The sequence below is a fragment of the Lutjanus erythropterus genome, chromosome 9, assembly GCF_056507025.1.
Source record: "Lutjanus erythropterus isolate fLutEry1 chromosome 9, fLutEry1.hap2, whole genome shotgun sequence".
NCBI lineage: Eukaryota > Metazoa > Chordata > Actinopteri > Lutjaniformes > Lutjanidae > Lutjanus > Lutjanus erythropterus.
In genome coordinates, this window is record NC_139325.1 from 17,011,794 (window position 1) to 17,032,485 (window position 20,692).

At 40.1% G+C, this 20,692-nt stretch overlaps 1 long non-coding RNA gene across 7 annotated transcripts in view; it reads right to left on the reverse strand.

Annotated features, from left to right (window-relative positions):
- The window catches only part of LOC146321224 (uncharacterized), a 138,994-nt gene that overhangs the window by 36,557 nt on the left and 81,745 nt on the right, over positions 1 to 20,692 (reverse strand). For 2 of the 7 annotated variants that reach the window (XR_014771390.1, XR_014771389.1), the window contains exon 5: positions 1,002 to 1,236. The exons of the other annotated variants lie outside the window; for them this stretch is intronic. This is a non-coding gene — a long non-coding RNA (uncharacterized LOC146321224). The remainder of the gene's footprint in view (positions 1 to 1,001; positions 1,237 to 20,692) is intronic. 7 annotated transcript variants of the gene reach the window in all.

The window sequence follows — 20,692 nt, forward strand, 5'->3', positions numbered from 1 at the left end:
ACACACCAGCACACACGCTTCTGTACTGGAGCACAGACATCTACAGTACTTAGAGGCATCTACAGCAGATGCATGCATGCAGACACAGGCACAGAAACATGCCTGCACACCCTTGGCAAAACTAAGCCCACACACTCAGACAAAGTACAGAGACTCAGACATGCAGGCATGTAAACATGTCTATATGCTGTATATGTGTCTGTGTCCACCCACTCTGCAAAACATATACAGACAAACTGTGCACAGAAAAAGATGCACTCCCACATCTTCTTTAAAGGTCAAAAGTGTCATTCTAAAGACTTCATGAAAACTGAACTGAAAGGAAAAAGATATTCTTAACTTATATTGAAAATCATAAAATGATGGACGGATGGAAAAGTTGTACTCATAATATTCAGCTCAGCTAGTGAAGCAGAGGTCAAAGGTCCATTATAGCCTGGTGCTTTATGTAAGACTGGTTGTGGGGGGTAAAACTAAAAAGTTTACAAGTCAACAAGATCAATTCAGAAATCTTCCATAAAATGAGATATCTGTCCATCATTTCTCAAAAAGAAATACACAGTATACTGTACTAAATCATACAATTACCATGATTTGTCACCCGTGATTAAGGAAGCATGCTAAATTGAAATACTGGTTTCTCTCTGAAGAAATCATTAATAGTCTTGTAGAAGGAGTAGATGTTTGTAAGAGTTAAATTGGCAGACAGTAAGACAGGCAGCCACTGAACTCCAACTCCAGAGTGTGTATTTTTTTACTTGACAGACAATTGACTGATGTCGCTTGTCATTGTCCAATTATAATGTTGCAGTACTAATTTCTGAATACCATGTTCTTATATATTTCACTTTAAATTAAAACAAAATACCCACTCCTAACATGATTACACTTAGAGTATTATCCAGAGTTCATCTCCTTTAGTTTCACAGTGTATTTGAGAGTTCAACAACAAACTTTTCCTAAAGCTGCTTCATTTAGGATTCCAAGTAGAGGCAACATACCTGAATGCTGTTTTTCGGTGGATATCCACTTTAAGCGGTCTCACTTTTCTGCTGTGGGCAGATCTGACAATAACATGATACAGTAACTGCAGCATGTGTCTGGTGTGGAGGACAGGAATCGCTGTATCTGTGCTGTATTATGCATTCTGTTGGCACCAGACAGACCTCCAGTCATCATTCATCATTCATGGGCATCGTCTGTCAGCTTCACAGTCTACTAAATGGCCGGGAGGACCTGACAGAGAGTGAGAGAGCGGAAGAGAAGATCTAAAATAAACATAGCAGAAGGCCTGACTCATATACAGTAACTATCACTGCTGCAAACACCTAGACAGAGTTAGTCAGAGACTCAAGTGAGAGATAAAGAGTCAGAGTAAGATGTGTTATGGCACAGAAGAGAATATAAAAGATGTGATTATAATTATTACTACAGCTTTCATATGGCTGCTAATATCTTTTATTGACCCTGTGTCATAATTAGAGCCAAACTATATTCAGTGACAGGTTAAAGGCAGTGGCGGCTGGTCAATAGAGGGCGCTAAGACACCACCCCACCTCTCCCTACATCCTAAAACTTCAGTGAAGAAGACTTCATTACTATAAAATATATACTATATATTTATTTAAATGAGCAACGACAATATTGTGTAGTCAGTCATTAAAATGTATCATTTGTACTAAAATGTGCTGTTGTACAAATGTTTTACGATGTCCAAAGTTATGGATAGGTCATGTGTTTCTGGCTTGGGGCGCAATGTTCTCATCCATTTACTGTCACTTTTAGTTGTACATGCGCAGTTCGATCCTCTCAATACAAGAGATAGGAGCTTGGTGGGCCGTACAGAATCTGCGCCCTCAGCATTCATCTAAACGCTGCTGGTTTGCATATCGTCAACCTCTGGGTGGCAGCGGTGAGCGACTGGCTTGATCTATCTCATAATTAATACAGCAGAGTGAGATGTGGAAGAGTTTAGCACATCAGCTTAAGTATGTAAACATAATCAGCTGTTATCAGTATGAAAAGTAAAAGTAACCACTGTGTAGTAAAATGCTCCCTGTCAGTAACTGGTAGCTGTACCTGTCAGGTAAATGTAGTGGAGTAAAAAAGTTAAGTACAACTATAAATTAATATAATATGAATGTAAATCGAAATTGGACTTAGTTAAAGTACTTGAGTAGATGTACTTAGTTACATTCCCCCACTGAAGATGAGAAGCTGAATGTGTGGTTTTGGTCTTTTACATACTTCTAAATAGTTGCTCTTTTATGCAGAAAAGTGTGTGACACACCTGAGAGTAGGTACTTTATATAAACCTGTCAAAGACATTTAACCACAGAGTCTCTGAGCCATTTACATCTCTCAGAGAGAATTTAGGGACAAAAAGTACATTTTAAGCCACGAGATAGCAATTTTAATTAATTAATTTATTCTTAAATGTTGTTATTTTCTAATAGGTTTTAGTGTGTCCATAATTTTCTTCCATTGTCTGAAGGTTTGTGGTATCAGATTTCTTTCATACTTATTGAGGTACTTTTTGCTTAGCTTGGTCTTTCAGCATAAATTGTAAAATAAAATTTGCACAATAGGATTGCACAAATAGGATTTGCACAAATTGAAGTACCTTAACTTACCTTAACTAAGCAAGCTCTGTTAGGTTATAAATCATGTTCATTCAAAAAACAAATACAGGCCCTTTTCGTATATCGAAATACACCGGTGCGATACCTTACAATGTTTGCCTGATTTTTGCCATTACCCTTTAAAGGGAAGTTTAGAGCCCCTGCTGTAATGTATCTGCCAACGGGTGGAGACATGACTGTCTGCTCAGCACCATGTTTGTATCTGGCTAAAAGAACCTGACTCATACACAGTAGTGGTGGCTGGCTACATTTAAAGCAGAAGGAACAGTGGCTGGACCACAAGTGGTGCAGAAATAGGCCTTTGAACCAGCATGGAAACACATTAAGTATTTTCACGTTTATGGGTGGTGAGAGGGACTTGGGCTCAATGGCAAAGAAGACCTGACTCACACATCATGGTGTCTTTACTTAGCACCACAGATAAAACATAATGGTAGCTTTTGGAGCTGGTGTTGGACCACAACTGTTGGAGTACTCATTCAGTGAAAATACGTTTAAAACAGACACACTTTCCCACCCATAATAAGTGGCATTAGGTTCTGTTTGGCTTAATGTCTGTCAATTGAGACCAACCAGGGACAGCATGACTGAGATAAAGAAATGATTTAATGTTTATGAACAGATATTATCCTCTTTATCCGACTTATCACACATAAAGCATCTTCCAGAAATGTTTCACAAAACTTCTGTTTCTCTGTTTATGTGAACTGGAGCTGGTTGATCCTCCATCAGTCACAGAATGCGCCTGGAAGGCAGCACCATTCTGATTGTGTAATTATCTACTGCCATAGTAAATCAGACTCTAATTACAGGCAGATTTGGAGCACAAATTGAATGAAATCTGAGCTGTGCTTTCATTTACGTAAATCTGGCCCTTAGAAGCAGGAGAGTTAAAAGTTTGAACTCAGGAAGTTAATTTAGATGTTTATTGAATGTCCCGATAAGACTGACACAGGGTAGCTACTTACTGCCCTCAAGCAGAACAAAATGAATCTACTTTAGTATATTGTAGGCTAAAACATAAAAGCTCATCTGCTAAAAGCAGCAAGGCTTCACCTCATACAGACACAGTGCAGGACTGCAGAAACTAAGTGCACAAGAGCAGGGGTAGAAAAGTTGACACAGCAGTCTGCAAGTTCTACTTATGCCACAACATCACAGGATGGGGAAAGAAAACACATGTACAGTATTTCCTATGCACATTCCAAAAACAATAAGAATAAAATATGACCAGAGTTGTGAAAAAGTTACTCAAGGCTTCACAACCTTGCTAGAAAATGAAAAGCATCCTTTTCTATTGGGGGAACACAGAAGCGTGGCAGGGCAGAAACTTAGTTTGTCTGCTGCTGCCTCTAGGCAATACAGAAAGAAGACAGATCATCTGTGAACCCGAACTTACTGTGGCTGCTGGAATATCTAAAGCCAAACAGATTTATATTAAAATCATTTCAAGTTAGGCCATGAATCATGGAAAAAGTGATTGTTTTTTTTAAAGGATCAGTACATTTTACCAATTAGTGGCAACATGACCTGACTTTTCCTCATACACCGCCATCAATGTCTTGACAAATAGGATAACTGGTCATGGAAACATCATCAAGTCACATTTTTAATTTGTTATATTTGATTGGTCTTTGGTTTGTGACTAAAGATCTGCAAAGCTAATATAGCCACATATATACTCGCTTTTAACTGTGCATTCACATACTCATCCATATGCATCATGGCTGCTGTGTGTATCCTGCATCTGATAGGAGCAATGGCTGTACAGAACCTCAGAAATCAACACACACATACACAAAGGCATGATTAAAAACAAGTCTATCTCCTGCCCAACAGTTCCACCATCCTCAGCTTCACTTTGTGTTTATTTGCCAATTACCTAATGTTTTCACAGTAACAGCCGAAATTAAGATGATAAACATTATCACCATTACCACTAAATATAAGCATGCTAGCATTGCCATTGTAAGCATGTTAGCATGCAGACATTAGCACTTGGCTTGTGTCTAGGTAGGCCTAGAGACCTAGAGATGCCTGACTGTAAATTCTTAGTCATGTTTCTGTTTCCATGTCCATTTCAAGCTAAACAATTTCTACCAATTTGAAATATAACATAACTCTTTATTCACTATTCTTCCTTCATATTTACTGTAATTTTATCCAGTTTGGTACATACATAAACTTGCCTGAATGCACATCAGTAAAGATGCCATTTTAGCCAAAAAAAAAAAATGTTTCTCTTCCTGTTTGTGAACTAGTTGCTACTTGCTACCAAACTACCAGTTTGCAGGGGACAAACATGGACTCATGATGAAGTGAGAAATGTCTGCATCATTAAACTATTTAATGTCTGCTGAGGTTCATATCCATGGTCTGCTGATATTTGCTCCAGATCAACACCAACATGAACAGAACCACTCCATGATGTACAATACCCAGACTGAAAAGCATTTATTGTTCTTTTACCCATCGACTGCAGTTAATTTTTTTTGTACCATCATTGTATTTTGTTATACCCACTGCCTTTCTCTTGCTTTATCTACTATTTCCTCCTGTGAATTGCTCAGCAGCACAAATGTTGCCTGTCACGCCAATGAGGCAAGTTTAAATTGAAAACAGTGAGAGTGGGGGAATGCACTAACACAGTGATATGTCTGGATTGCATGATGTTATTATCATGAAATGAGACAGAAAGCGAAGAAGGCAAATTTAAATGGACAGAGAAGGTATGAGAGACTGACAGACAGACACGGAGCAAAACGAGGCAGAGCGGAGAAGACAAGATTTTATAATCATACATTCAGTGTGCGCTACCAAAGAGCTGAGCCACTGTTATGTAAACCAGAATGAAACATTCATGAGCAAACCATCGTCTCACTCTCAACCTACTGGAATAGTGCATGAATGACCCATATGGTGGATTGGCTACTATCTGAAACTCATCTATAGCAAACGGGAACACTTTGAAAGGTTCAGTGCAGTAGGCAGTTATCAAACCCAGAGAGAGTGACAGATGTGTGGGAGGGCAGGAAAAAGGGACATCCTTTATTGGCTTGAATGGAAAGGATCATATGTTGCCAGAGCAACTAAGGTTATATTCAAACCTTAAGGAACAAGATAGAGATGGGGGGTGTTGGGGGTGAAGGGGGAGGATGAAGGACAGAAAGGAGGAGGAGGAGGAGGAGGAGGAGGAGGGTGAATAAGGAGAAAAGGAGGAACGGGAAGAGAGACAGGGATTAGGCAATAAAAAGACAGATGAGATCAAGAGACAGCTCTGACACGCTCAGGCAGCACATGCTTTCTGTGAGCCTGGGAGCAGCTGAGCTAACCACACACACACACACACACACACACTGAGACATACACACACACATATGCACAAGCGTTGTGATGTGGTTAGCTGTGACTTGGTGTATATATGAGATGTTTAGAACAGGGCTGTACTGTAGGAAGTTGTGCCAGATCCCCAACACCACACCCCACCATGATGAGGAGAAGGGGACTTAGTGGGCTTTGGACTTCTGTTGTGGTTTCTTGAATTCTCTGCCTTCTTTCTCTTTTTTTCTGCCTCTGACTCTCACTCTATCTCTGTCCTTGCTCTCTGTCTGTTTCTCGGTCCAACGCTCTGTTTCCCTTCGGCTGTTTCTCTGCATTTTCTCCTCTCTATATCCATCGATCTTTCTCTCATCCTTAACCCATCCATCTCTCACTTTCTCAGAGGTAATACACAGCCATGAATAACATTTGCAGTGATCCAGCAGCATGATATCTGCATGTAACCCAATAGGCAGTGCAAATATCTCCAGCCCAATAATACTGAAAAGGAGGAGGAGATACCAAGACCCTTTTTTTGGAACACAGAAAACCCACAGGCTAGCCAAATATTTATATGTCTCATCTATTTAAATTAGTTATATCATTATACTGAAACTTGCCACCTTTCTCAATGAATGGCTATCTCCTTTCTTGCTGTTACAGTAATGTTTACTTACTTCTTCATTACTTCATCTACAGTTTAACAGAAAGTTTGCATTGATTTTGTCAGTCAGGATACTTCTTAACACATCTTTTGCTTGTGCATATTTGTTATGGCTAGGTTCAATCTAGTGGATTATGTGTATGTACTTTCCATAATCCTTCTCATCTTCTGTCCATTTTTTTATCTTAGCAAACTTAAGGAGTTTTATGCAACTGGGCAGAGATCTGTGCCACAAATGGTTAAAGGACCCGATCTTTTGGGTATGAGTAGGCCTAAGTGTTGTAACATGAACACAGGAGGAGTTTAGATTATGACTGTAATAAGTATAGGAACCTCCTGCCAGATAAACCACGCTGCTCTGTGATCATAAGGTGGTGGGCTTCGTTGAGGTTTAGGCCTTCTGTTGTGGTCGCTTTGTACTTTGGTGCTATTCTTTTTTTTTCCGGGATTATCATGACAGTCACTCAGCATTTCTCCATCAGTCAACCTCTGTTTCTCTCTCTTACCCCAGTCCCTTTTTTTCTTTTTTTCTTTCTTCTACAGAGTGTGATTTCAATATCCCTTAATGACTTGAATATGATATGTACAATAACCAGAGCTACACATTGTCCTTTGATTTTCTCCAAAGAACAGCTGTTCTTATAGCTTCTTCCCTCCTCATCCTCTGTACTTATATAAACTTTACTTTGTCAGTGATCGAAAAAAAGAGCTGTGATTCTATAGTCTTCCAAAAGGGTTCTTCCTGAAGAGCTGAAGTTCTACCCAGAACCAGTCCTTTTTGTCAATGATTTTGTCAAGGGTTCTTTGTATCACAACCCCCTGGATGGGTTCAAGATGAAACCCTTGAAAATTTAAAAAGGTTCTCGGGGTGGGTTCTTGTTATCACCCATAAACAATGGGAAGGTTCTGGATACAGACCCCAGAGAGAGTTGTGGGTGGAACCATCACATCATAGAGGCCATCATAAAGGCCTTTTTGACCAACATGGAACCACCCTTTACCGGTTCAAGTACCTCATTTTGAACCATTCAGAGCATTTCTACCGAAAATGAATTGGTTTGGAATCTGAATACTTCCTCAGTTGGAACTAAAGAATAGAAGGTTTTCCTAGGGAACCAAAACTGGTGTGTCATATTCTACAGGTTGCTGGGCATTGTTCAGCGGTCTTTGTTGATGACATCCTTGATTTCAATAGTTCCACTTTGGTAGAAATGCCTGCTTGTTCATTAGATAGCACCAGTTCCAAGACTTTTTTAATGGAACTTTTTCAAGAACCAAAAGTAATTTGGTGGAAAAATGCCATATGGCAGTTGTAGTGAGACCTTTCACAGGTTCTTCTAGGGATAACCCTTTACATTGGGTGCCACTAGTAAAAGTGCAACCTTTATTAAAAAAAAAAAAAAAGGTTCTACCAAGAACCAAAAAGGGTTCTCCTATGGGGACAAGCTGAAGAATAGTTCTAGGATGGATTTTTATTTCTAATACTGTAATTTACAAGAAACTTTAACTTCTGTGTTACTAGCTACACACACTAGCTCAAGACTATGAGTGCATACACCCACATGTTCTATACAGTGACACACACATGCATGCCACCACACCACACACACAGATACAGAGAGAGCCCTGGTAGCACTTATACACACATGGAACCTGACAATCAGATTTTCTGTCTATATAAACACACACTCACACTCTTACCATCCACCCCTGCAGCCTTGCTTCCCCAGTTTCCTAAACCTCAAACACCCACACAGTGCCTCTTGATTCAATTAAACCACAGTCGATTCTAGATTGTGACATATACCCCATGGAGGAAAGTGGGAGATGTGTGTGTGTGTGTCTGAGTTTTTTGTGTGAATCAGAAAACTTCATGACCTCCTTCGCCATGGCCCTTGCTGCTCATTGCAGTAATGGATGGGGAATGTATTAGGATGGAACCCCTAATACATTCCATGCCAACCTGTCTTCCACCGCTGCTCTCTGCATGTCTTTCACCCCATCTTCTGCTTTTTTTTTTGTTCTTTCTCTCCCTCCCTGTCTGTCTGTCTACCCGTCTCACTCTCAATCTCTCTTCCCTAATGAGACAGGGACTGTCCTCCCTGTGGGGAAAGAGGTCACTGCCCCTGACACACACACACACACACACACAGAGACACACACACAGATAAACATACAGACAAAGACTGCACACATGCATACACATGCAGATAGGACACATGCAGACATGCAGACATCCATGCAGATAAAATGACAAACCCCCACCACTGCTGCCCCATACACACCACACACACAGACATGTACACACACTGACCCAGAAATCCCATCTCTATTATGCAGAACATCAGTTAGCTGATGGTGGAGCTGATTATGCAGCTACCCTCCGCTAGCCCACAACTCCCTGTTGGATATCTGCCTTTAGAACCCCAATCCCAAATGTCTTTTTAGCATTTCAATAGAGAATTATATATTCCTAAACAGTAGGACTTGCATACATATAGCTTTTCACAACTTTCTCATCTCATCATGTCACAGTCTGAGCCTCTTTCAAAAAACACAAATTTAGGGAAGCATTTCACACTAAAAACATCCAAAAGTAAAATTTTAGATGTCACAGTGATGTAAAGATTACAGAGGTTCCCTGTCATGTCTTGTATATTCTATAAACCATGTATAAGTGAGTGCAGACATATTATTTTCAGAATGATAATAAGTAATGATGAGTAATAATAGTGCTGTTTTTCAGCTCACTGATTAAAAGATTAAAATAGATCCTTAATCACCCACACTTAACAGCTCTAGTGCTCTATGCGAACACTTCACTATGTTCAGTAGCAGCAGGTGACTGGCATCTTAAAAGCGAGAAAACAGAGGTTGTAGCAGTTCAAAACACAAAGTAATGTTGATTTATCCCACAAAAAAATGTTACTGCAGTGATGATTTGAATCATACATACACCTTTTAGTAGGTCTGTCAGCTGCTGTGTGAGCTGTGTGCTCAAGAGCACCGCTGTAAGAAACATCAGATCACTGAATTTATATTTGAGTTCGTCTGTGCCGCATGTCAGAGTAGCTGTGGCTCAGCAGGGTTGTCCTATTGGACAAGACACTGAACTGATGGTCAGTAAATGATGGACTTTTAGTAAATAAGTATTATATAAATGTAATCAATTTACATGACAATAATGCTGCAAGTAAAGCTATAAGTTAGCCTTTGCAGTATAGGTGCGAGAATCTGAATCAGTTTAGTCCAGGATTTTGCATATTTTCTTGATCAATTTAGCAAATTTTGGTGGAGCATTTTGTTCCTTATTGCAGTGACAAAGCAACATTTACAACCAAATGGTCACATCCTTTAACAGGTGAGCAAGCTTGGAAGCCGGGCCAACCTTGATAAACTTCTTTCTTTCCTGTAGTTTGATATGCTATGTGCTAGGCTTGTGTATGTTGAAAAGATGTTGTGTATGTTGTTTTTTGTTTTTCAATTTTCACTATCCACTTGTAAACAAATAAAATATCAGTTAGCATGGCAAATCAGAGGGAAAAAATGCCTGATGTCATATGGATGAGTTTATAGTTTCAGAATGAAAAACCTGACAGCCAGTCTTCTCACACTGTGTACTGCATTTATCCTAAACCTTAAATCCCTGGTACAATGTGAACGAGTCAGCAGCAGCAACACAGAAACTAACTTCAGATCACTCTACAAATACCTTGGCTTGACTGGGTCCCAGAGGGCCAGCTTTATAGATTGGTGCAGTGTAGGGGTGAGGAGTGGTGGTGACCCCAACAAAGATTGCTTGCTAAGCAAATAAGCAAAGTAATCTGGCTGCGTGTGCAGGCATATGTGTGTCCATACGTGCATGCAAGTGTGTGTACATGTCCCATATGCTTGTGTATTTGTCTGCATATGTCTGCAAATGTGTGTGTGTTCGCCTGCTTGCTCATGAGGAGCTAAGAGTGTGGTCCCTCTTGCATGTTCATTGATAATGCCATGCATTGCCATTCTGCATGTTTTAGCTTGGTAATTGAAAGGCCATCTGTGGTCTACTGGGGAGGTTTAGTAAAGGGTAAACTACGAGGCTCATTATTTTAGGAGAAGGAAGCCCTCAGAGGCCAAAACATATTAGTTTGTGTCCAGTTTAACCTTCAGAAAACTCAATTACAGTGTGTAAGGTGTATGTATGTGCACTATTCATGCATGTTCTTTTAGGACTTTGTGCAGTCTTGAAAACATGTTCTCAAACTGCAGTAATAAAACACAGTCAGGCTGACCTGTAGTTCTGGGGAGACAAAACCAGCTGCTACTTTGTCAAACAGAAAAAGAGGCCAAAACTTTGTCCAACAGCACACAGAACAAAGCAAACTGATCACACATGGTGAGGGTGTATGTGCTTATTGGCCTTTGTATGTCTGCTGGGTCTATAAACATGGAAACAGACATGACCTGCATGTCTCAGCAGTTTCCTGTGTAAGGCGAGCTTCGTCTGTGTGTGTGTCCCTATGGTTCTCCTGTCACTCCTCAGGCCTGCAGAGCGACACTCTCCACTCTATTAGTGTGTCTCCACGTCTGTGCACCAGCACATGTATGTCTGTCTTTACATGTATGTGTGTTTCCATCTGTCTCCTGTCACTAGCAGTCCTCTCTGCACCATTAGGACCTGTTAAGATCAGGGGTCATTCCTCCAGAGGTCACAGTTCACCCTTCAAAAGGTGAAAAGTCACTAGGGTCAGGTCTGGTGTGAGGTGACATTGAACAAGCACACAGCTGAAGCCTTGACAATCAACACCTTTGGGAACATAGAAAACATCCCACATGGGCGGCCTACAGTATATTCAATATAAAGACATACCACAGTTCTCTTTTATAGGTAAAGTGACATGGGAAAGTGCCCTGAGGGATAAGTGGTTACAGAACAAAAGCCCTAAAGAGTGATATAAAAATGAATGAATGACTTACAGTTGCCATTATGTGATTAAATCCCCTTCTGTGAGTGATTTTAATGTTTCTGACCTTGGTAACTCCTGCTGGTAGGATCAAAAAAGACACTGTGGCAGACAGCAATGTCTGCACAACGCTCTCCACTCAAAGATCCAACCCAGGTACACTGACATGCAAGTAATAAAACCAACATATAACCAGGCGCTACTTTGCTACTTTGTCTGCAGATCTCCATCAGGCAATGGCGATGAAGCACCTGCTGCAATGTCACCAATACTGCCAGCAGAGATAGTGAACCTGAACACTCCAATATGGTGACCTCACGGACACATGCGACAACACACGGCAGCGGCCAATTCCATCAAGATGGCAGGAATTTACTCATCTCATATCATGCCTATCTTTGGTGGATCATAACATATCAGGTATGGACATTTACAGATGATCAGGTTTAAGAGGAAACAAAATCGTTCTATGGATATCAGTTTTTGAGCCACAATGAATCCCAAAATGTGGCCGGCAACAGACTAAGTAAGCCTTGTTTTAGCCTTGTTTTATAGAGGTTGTTCAAGGTTTTTAAAAATTGTAACAATGAAAGGTCCTTAAGAATACAGTCATAAATGTGCACAAAAAATTAGGTTGATGGGTCCCTGGGTATTTGAGATTAGACAAGCTCTAGTCTTGTTGGTGACTCACACACTTCTACAAACCAAAGCTCAGGCTAATCTGATTTTTTTTTTTTTTTTCACATACACGTTGGATTAGCCACCAAATAATGGTTAAAATATGTTGTAGCTGTGGAGTAAGTTGTATACTATAGAAGGATATTTTAAGAACAGTAAACTAAGTAAGGAGGAATAAGGGAGAAGAGCCTGAGAGATGACTCATATAGAAACATCTTATGTCAGTCTGCATTAAAAAGAAGACTTGAAAGGGGAGGAAGTCCAAGTTCACCCTGGAATTAAGGATAGGGTCTGTTTGGGTCACACGCAGACATCCGTTAACATCACACACAAACACACCCGCATCCTTGCACACAAACACACATGCATGCACAGACACACACACACACACACACACTGCCCAAACAAATGTCTCACCCAAGCACAAAGTCAAACCATTCACCCAGCCCCGGCAGTTAAAAACAAAGTTTCCCCCTCCAGCTAAACTCAAGTCTGACCATAATTGAGTCTGCGCTTTCAAGTGAGTTTATTGAATTCCACTTCACTGCTGTATTTTTTATTGTTTTTATTTTGTTTCCTATGCTGCTGCATTTGGTTTTATTGTGTGTGTTTTAATGTTTGATACCTTGGGAAGACTGGTGAAAAAAATGTCATTATTTTGAAGGATCTTGTGATGATATTTACTGCTATCACTGCTGGGACATCTGCAATGATAAGACATGGTCGTGGCAATGCAACCACAAGGCTTAGATATGTGTAATTACTGCATTCAAATCTGGTCAAAGCAAAAACATAATGTTAACCATTTTTAACTACCCATCCATAACCACAATATGGGAAGGCACCATGTGGTCTGTCCCACAACTAAATTTGTGTCTGCATTGTTGCTTCATCATCAGTGGCTATGGCTGCATAACTAGGGGTCACGGAGTTTGTGATCACACTGAAAAGAATGTGATGATGAACTGAGATAAGAATTAATTGACAGTCATTAATGTGCTATTAAAAAGACAATTATGTCTCCCTCCCTTACATATAAATTGCACATAAATATTTTACATAGCACAAATGGTATATAGGCATACAACATGACAAACCAGATAAGTGCCACTGCCCAGTATGCATGGACGCACAAATAAATACACAAAGCAGCCATAATGAGAGCTAATATAAGGCTCTGGGTAGATGTTATCACAAAAGAACAAAGTAATGTTATCCAGCAGGGAAAGAGTCCAGAGCTACTCCTGCTGCTTTTTCTTCTCCTTTATTGTATCAGCAAGAAAGGAACCTCTGTTGCCAAGGTGATACTTTGTATAATTCGGGGTCACATTATTGAATGAACAAAAGCCCAGTGCATGCAGTAATCAATAAACAGTAATGTTATTGGAAGTGATCGTCAAAAACATTTCAGTAACTCTTCATTCTTATTTTCCCAGATTGAGAATGGATGGATCACTATGAGTCACTCTCTCCTTCCCGTGCTTCTCTCTGTGTTCTTTGCCCAGGTAAACTTAACAACGTAAAGGAAAAATATGTAATATATTATCCTGTCATAAAACTATTCAAACTGCAGTACTAATTTTTAAACTCCATGGATTTATAATATCTCTCCTTTAATTGATAAAATGGACACGGACACAGACAGGTAGGGGATAACTGTGGAGATATAGACTGTATTAAAGCAGAATTTCAGCTGCTTGCACCTAGCTTGTGTGTTAATCTCTGAGACATGTTTGATCAATTTCTCAAACATTCCTTGACAGTCCAGTCATGTTTTTCTATCCTGAACTATTCACATTAGTGAATTCGCTAAACTCTGAATTTACTCCCAGCCCACACAAACAAAAACCCCTTAAACCCCAGGGTTTGTGTGGGTGTGGGTGTGCATATGTATGAGTGTGTGTCCAGCTTCTCTCCAGTTGAACAGGATGTGGGAGGTCAAAGAGGAGGGTCAAAGGTCAAAGCCTGACTAAATAATTACCAGATACTCTTTGGCTACAACACACACATACACACACACACACACACACACACACACACACACACACACACAAACACAATCAAAGACACAGCTTCAAGACTATATGGGTTGTTATTTTTGAAATGTCTGGACACTGTCTTCCTCTGTGACCCCCTCAGCTTGTGCTCACACCCTTACCTATACACAAACACACACTTGAATGTGCTCTCTTTCCCTCCCTGTCTCAGTCTCTCTCTCTCTCTCTCACACACACACACACATACACACACACACCCTCACACTCACACATACAATGTCCTAGCCTGAGAGCTTGTCCCACTGACAGGCTATCAGTCAGGAAACAGAGGGGAGAAAAGGAGACGAGAGCAAGAGAGAGAGGCACGGTGGCTAGATTTAGCCTGTCAGTCACAAAAGGTCAAGGGTCACGCTGAAAGCCCACTGACATGTATGCATGCACACGTGCACAAATGCACATGTGCACTCACACACACATACATTGTGTTCATCAAAACAAGGTCAACAGTGGAGGGCAGACAGCTGGCTAGGTTTACAGAGAGAAAGAGAGGGAGCAGACAGCTGGGTAGTTTTACTAGCGTCTGCCCTTTAAATAGAGACTGGAAGAAAGTTTAAAGAGGGCACAAGTGAATGTTTATAGTGGGGCAAAAAGGTGCAAGCACTTATTTCAATTGTTCTGAATGGACTTAATATCAATAACACGCCTTCAAGAATTCATGAGCATACTGTAATGTGATCAGCGAAAAAAGTGGGATGCAATAATGTAATTGGATCAGATTAAAAAAAAAAAATCTTGATATTTAGCCACAGGCATTGCACAGACTGTAAAAATAATGGAATTAGGAAAGAATTCAGTGCAATCAACTAACATTTTCTCATTAACTAACATAAATAAACAAGTTTTATTTAATCAAGTTAATAAAACTTAAAAAGTCTGGTATTTATTTTCAGAACAGTTCAAAACTTAGAAACATGAGCTCTTCTAACTTTCAGTCTTAACTTGATATTATGTGTTGTCTGAGCGTACTGTACAGATTTCAATCAACTTACTAATTTAAGTGTCTAAACACTTGCTGTGTTTCTCACAGGTTATTTATTAATTATGAAAAAACCTGTGAGCTATGATGAAAGTTATTTTTGAAGCCAGTCCCTGCCAGCTTGTACTTAACAATTTTAAGCTTTTAGTCTGAAAGAATATACCTTTCGAATGTAAAAGAAAATCAGAGTTGTGTAATATTCATCAGTGTGACTGATTGACTGTTGGTTCAACTTAAAATTTTGAGTCATTACAAAATTACCTGCACTTGTCTTCTCAAATTCAGTCAACTTAAAATTTAAAGCAGCCCAGACACTAAAGTTTTAAGTGAAAACAAATAGTTCATTTTTACAGTGTAGCTTGGCCCTTTTTGGGGGGCATCCTTTGTAAACTGTTAAAACAGAGGAAGGAAGCAGGTAAAACAAAAACACTCCCTGTGCCAAATCCTCTGTTTTTTCACTCTATGTCACTGTGGCACACCTTCTAATCATCCAGATCAGTCTAGACCGGGACACGCCAATTCACCTCCTGTCTCTGGACTAAAAAATCTCATGTCCTTTTTAAGTCCACACCCGGGTAATTAGTGCCATAATGAGAAGACATTGGCAAAGAGATGTGGGCAAAAAATACACACACAAACTCAGACTAATGGGTATATCTGCACACTTAATCACACAACCTGCAAAAGCACAAACAATGTCATGCAGTCAGACAGGTAAGGTTATACACACAGACATGCACTTCCCCGAGACTCTCGCTAACCATATGGCCTACCGGTCAGGCATTTTGTGCTCACAAGCTCTCGCCAAGACAAATTAGACCTTTATTGTCTCTGACTAGTGGGGAGTGTGAGTGAGAGGGCAGAGATGAAAGAGCAGAGATCAGATCAGGTTGAGAGAGAGGATGAAGGATTTTGTAGTAGTTTGTGATGGTAATTAAGGTATCAGTGGTTTATTCTCAAAATAGACTTCTGATATCATTAGGATCAAAATATTTTAACTGTTAAAGTGATTTTCACAACTTTGCCATCAGACATCCTTTTCTTAAAGGAAGCTGCTATTATATTAGCCTAATATCACTCTCTCTAAACCAACCAAACTCCAAATTCCAAAATGAGTTATTTCACATCACAGAACATGGGAGTTGCTGGTCCACCACCACTTTGATTGGTTAGTTTGTTTGTTTATTGTGTGACTTCAGTGTCTTAAAAGAATAATTTGGATTCAGTAAGTCACATAATAACAAAAACAAACCCAACAAATTGTGGCAGCCGTAGACCAGTAACCGTTCTGTGATGTAAAATTGCTCCTTTCTCCTATTGCTCCTATGGAGTTTCGTTGATTTAGAGAGAGCGATAATTTGGCTCGAAGAATGGCGGTTTCTCATCATAAAGGCTGTCTGATGGCAAAGATGAGTGTTCAAAATATTCTAAGCACACTTAAACTGATGCTGTTTTTTTAGGTGAATTTTTAAAGTGGCTAAAATATGTTTTGTTGCTGACCCTGTCCATAACAGTTCATTACTTAGCTTCTGTGCTGGTTCTTTTTTCTGTTTCTGCAAACAGCCAATCAGCTTTTTACTGCGGCTGATTATCGATAAGTACCTCATACAGCCCCACATCAAATGATCCAAACCATCCTTTAAACTCTTGACATGTGATTACTATGTTTAAGGTTTAGGAAATCTTTGAGACTGTGATAGGTCTGCACCGCTCTTTGTATGTGCACTGTGCAGCACTGTTGACATTGTTTCCTTTCATTTTCATTAAGTACCGTTTGAGTCTCTGTAGGTGGTGCTTATTGCATTATCTGTTCAGAGAAGTGCTGCGGTTCCCTGATCTTTATCTGCTGACACAGAGATGCCAGAAAGGACCTACTTGACACGAAATGATTTGGTTGAATCACTACTGTGGAATATAAATCTTCAACTGAGAGTAGCAAAATGTATTTGTATGAAAATGTTCTGTGTGCCACTTTTCAATTGTTTTGATATTTTTTCATGGAGCACCACCTTCACCTGCAGGGACCCCACGTGGGGCCCCATACCCCAAGGATGGAGGAGTCTGAATAATGTGACCATTCAGCACAACACAAGAAGCACAGGCCAGACAGGACAACATGGGTGGTCAAGGTAGAGCGGCCAGGTGGGGTGAAAAGGAGGACCGGAGGAAAGAAGAATGGAGTGGAGCATGTGGTCAACACAGCGAGAAACCCAGTGGTCATTTCACCCATGGACACACACATACACACACCAATTGATAGACTTACTGATAAAATGAAAGATGCATGGTTACCCAAACATGGAGACAAACAGCGAGACAGGCTAGAAGCCAGATGAACAGATAGGGATGCATGCAAGACTACAGTCGCACTCACACACACACACACACACACACACACACACATACACACAGACAAACTGGTCAACCTGGCCAGACAGGCTGAGTTTGCTTTGCCTCTGGGGATGATCAAGGGTAAGCTGAGATACACAGTGATTTGTCTTATTAATGTTGCCCTGTCTAGGTCATAAAATCTGCTTCTTTCTCGCAACTCATGTAAGAGTAATGCTTTCCTTGTGAATTTATATTATCATCTCATCTCCCAACCCACCATTGATCATTTGTTGAAAGGTGAATAATAAGTGAAGGTTTGTGTGTTTAAAAATTCAACAAAACATTAAGTCCACACGTTTGAGCAAATATAGGTGCAGCGTAGGTATGCAGTGAATACGGAGGTAATGCTAGGGTTAATATTTCATTTGCAAGATCACTTTTAGCTTTCATAAGGCTGTGTCGAGCACACCACAAAAACCATCCATCTAACAAGTAATTTCATCTCACATTCAGCCTTCTAGTCTGTGTGGGACTGTTTTCAATGCTGCACCTGTCCACAACACAGTTTCTAATAAAACTCGGCCCCATCCCACAGGACAAATGAGACACATACAGAGCCTTATGGATGTTTTTAATCAAAAGAAATGCAAATACAGTTTCTCGGATGTTTACTAAGCAACCTTTAGAGAACTTATTAGATGCCTTTTGGGTTAAAGAAAATGCATTTGGGACTAAATGTTGATGAAATCATTTTGTATCATGTTTTTGTTTTTAGCTCATGTTGTTTGCGAATGGCAATAAATACAAATCAGATGTCTGACCATCTGTGTCATTGTTGCTGTTATCAGATTTAAACCATCTATACACAACACCTAAAGTATTCAGCTAATCAGATTTGGATGCATACAGTTTATGTAAGGCAATGCGTGGTTAGGCTCATCACTAACATAACAGTAGCAATATGAATTTGTTAAGGACACATCCCTAGAAGGGTCTTAAAAAAACATGCAACATATTCAAAGACAACAACATAAAACTATGTAATACATTATGGTGACCTTACAAAACTGTAGTATGACATAAACATGTACATATAAATTTACATACAAATATACATAGCATACACATGTATTGTATATCCTCTTGCAGCCATCTAATTTCTACCAAAGGGCTGAAATAATAGCACATCATAGTTTGGAGTGCATTTTCCCCTTAAATTTTAAAGAATATACATTTAAAAAGTTAAACAAAATTTAGGTTTGGTTGTGTATGTTACTCTAGATGAATAGTTCTGGGGGCAAATAAACACAAGTGGTCCAGCATACAAATCATGTGAGGCGAAAATTGGCTTTGCTTTCTCTCTTGACACACCTTTAAACCCCATAATCATCAGCTAATTTTAATCTGTATGTACAACTTGTGAAGTGAAGAAGTATTCCATTAAAAACACTTCACTTAAAATGGCCTTGATTATGTGTATGGATTTTTTCATCCACTGTGTGTGTATTCATGGATCCATGTCTCCAAATGCAGACATCATCAAATACTGCTTCTTACATTCTTTCTGCCTTGACTGTTTACTAAATATCTACAATGACTGCTAGTGTACTTATAAGAGTTTATCCATCCTCAAAGTCTTTCTCATCCTGCAAATTCCAACCACACTCCAGTTATGAGATGTTTCCCACGTATCACATGCTTTCTGCACAGCTGCGCCACCTAAAATGAAACTAAAGCACCAGGAAATGGAGAGCTATACAGTGGCTACTAGGTAGAGCTCTGTTATCTGTTCATGTTCATCTGAGCCAGACTATAACAGCACATTATTACGATGTGGTGTGACAATCCAATCTGATGGCAGTAAAAAAATACTCCACCCAGCCACACTGGGAGTGGAAAGATTTCATGCAAACGCCTTCTCTCTTGCTAAATCAGGCGAGGGGGAAACGACGCGTTGCACAATGGCTCTGTTGTATTATTAGCCCCCTCAGAGGAAGCTACAATTGTCGGATCAGACTCCAAAAAAAAAGAGTAAAGTAAGTCTGGGAAAATATCAGCTTCCTGCTCAGGACTTCAGGGTTTAGCCTGAGTAAGTGTCCGCCTTTCTGCCTCTCTCACTGCTTCACACACTTCTGACCCTGTTTCCCTCTGCCTCTCTTTCACTCCACAGTTATTTGGCTGGCTCCTTGTTTACTCAGATCAAACTTGTCAGGGAAAGCCAAGTAAGTTTAAACAAACACACATGCACACACTCACGCACAGACAGACACACATAGGATCAAAATTAGCTGGCACTGAGGCACCACAAAACATTGCTGCTACAACACCAACTGCACCAGTATCTGACTCTCATATGGTACACCAGAGATTATTGCTGTAATTTATGCTGACATAAATAAATCATTCAAATCTGTGTGTGTGTGTGTGTGTGTGTGTGTGCACAGGGGAGATGAGAGAGGATGGCAGGGAGGCTGAGAATGAGTGATAGTGAAATGAGAGAGACACAATATTTCATTTATGATCATTATTACTTGCTCTAATGGTCAGATTTGGTTTTCCCAGGAGCTCTTCTCGGCCTCCAACGCTCAGTGGGAGCAACAAGCTCTCACAAATGAGAGAGAGATGGAGAGAAAGAGGGGGAGGAAATACCAGGACATCTCCCTCTAACTTATCTGGTCGGTAGCCAGTCTGTATCTCCCCGGGGCAGCGCACACTGTCTGTCTGACCTCGACTGAACTCAACTCGACTGCAACAGTAGTCTCACTGCTGATGATGTGGAGCTGAAAGAGACGGGTTTCAAGAGAGCTAAAAAGAGCAACAGAGAGGCAGAGATGTGGGGGAGCAGGAGAAATGAGCTCCCTTTACATGTTCTTGACGAAGAGGCAAAACACAAGTCACCGCCTTCATTAAACTGCTGCACATCCATTTGCTAGAATGTTGAAATAAGGCGCCACATGAAAAAAAAAATCTGTAATTTCTTGATGAAGAATACATTTTATCAGAATCACCATTAGATAGCTGTGAAACAGACACATTGCAACTAAGCGCATGCTCATTGACAAGCTGCTCATTGAAACATA